Raw genomic sequence first — 1,543 nt, 5'->3', positions numbered from 1 at the left:
TTCGGGTTTTCTTCCTCTGCTTCTTGCACCACTTTTGGATCTTCATTCGGGATCGAGGTCAGAGGAGTGACTATTTTACTGCTCCTAGTCTTCATAATATTTATGTGTGCTACCCTCGGGTTTTTCTCGGTGTCGCTAAGAAGTCTATCCCGTGTTCATTCGTTGAATTGCTTGGCAAGTTTCCCGAGTTGCTTTTCAATATTAAGGAGTGAAGCTTGCTGATTCCGTAGTAGATCCTATAGATCTTTCATCATAACTTTGTGCTCTTTCATTATAAGTTGTTGATCTCTTATTGCAGCATCAGACTCGTCATGTCTTTTTTCAGATGCACTTGCAAAACGTGCACGCATGGCTTCAAAATTCCTTCTTTTCTTGCACTGGTTCTTCCTTTTGATAGAAATCTCTTGCCTTTTGCCTATACTTTTCCTCCTTCGACTTCTTGTATACTTCATATGGTAGCCATTCCTTTTTAGGTTTCCACCAATCTGCATCTTACCTATCCCTGCTTGAATAACACACTTGAGCTTTACAGTTTCCGTTCTCGTCGAAGTCACAATATTTGGTAAGGTGAGGCCCACTACAATTGTCACAACCCACTCGGATGGCTTGGATGGATTGGTCCATCTTTGTCATCCAACGATCCATGCTCTCTAACTTATCCATCATTGCTGCCATGTCATCAGAAACTGAATTCACCACTCCTTTAATTGAGTCATGTCTCGGGTTATGATATTCTCTTGAGTGTTTAGAGAACTCTTCAATCAACTCTTTTATCACCACGAGTGCCTTCTTCGTGAGTGGTCCTTAGGAGTCAAGGAGATGCCTAGTTGTCACATTTACTCCATCATAAAAGATGGAGACCTCTTGTTGCATGTTTAGGTCATTTTGAGGGCAGTTTCTTACCAAACCCTTGTATCTCTCCCATGCCTCGTAGAGTGATTCTCCTCCTATTTTCTCAAAGGTGGCAATTGATTTCTTTAATTTTGAGACCTTTGAGGGAGGACAAAAATGTTGAATGAACTCTTTGTGCATCTTGGCCTATTATGTAATTGATCCTGGAGGTAGTTCCTTCAACCAATCTTTCGCAGCTCCCTTGAATGTAACTAGTAGCATCCGAAGTAGCATAGTCTCACGTGGCACGTTGGGGATGTTAAAGTAGTTGGCTATGTCGTTCATCTCATCAATGTGTTTATAGGCATCTTCGTGATACTTCCCGTAGAGTGGGATCTCCTTCAGTTGAGCGAGAATGTGCCATTTCAATTCAAAGTTTGTAGTTGCTGGAATGGCGGGTTGAACAAGACCCGGTTCGGTATCCTCTCGCATCTTCTTCTTGTACTCCTCCATGGTTATATTTGCAATGTTTTCCATCTCTTCTTTTAGCTCGATGTCACTTTCTTCTTCAGATTCAGGTGCTTTGGGCTCATGATCTACCACCTTCTCATCTTGAACTTTCTCAAAACCGCTTGATCCCTCGATTGCTTTGTCTTTGTTTTTGCGAATAATCGACTCTGGATCTTCCACAGGTGGCACTAATGTAGAACTA

The 1,543-nt window shown here is 42.0% G+C and overlaps 1 non-coding gene across 1 annotated transcript; it reads left to right on the top strand.

Moving 5' to 3' along the window:
* The first annotated feature begins 877 nt into the window (after window positions 1-877).
* Window positions 878-984, top strand: LOC145049047 (small nucleolar RNA R71). The gene has a single exon (XR_013683167.1). It is a non-coding gene; the product is annotated as a small nucleolar RNA R71 (small nucleolar RNA).
* The last annotated feature ends 559 nt before the right edge of the window (window positions 985-1,543 follow it).

The sequence above is a fragment of the Lactuca serriola genome, chromosome 4 (genome assembly GCF_051521515.1).
Source record: "Lactuca serriola cultivar US96UC23 chromosome 4, Lser_US96UC23_V15, whole genome shotgun sequence".
Lineage (NCBI taxonomy): Eukaryota > Viridiplantae > Streptophyta > Magnoliopsida > Asterales > Asteraceae > Lactuca > Lactuca serriola.
The sequence above is the reverse complement of the archived record's forward strand: the minus strand, read 5'-3'. Positions and strand labels throughout refer to the sequence as shown.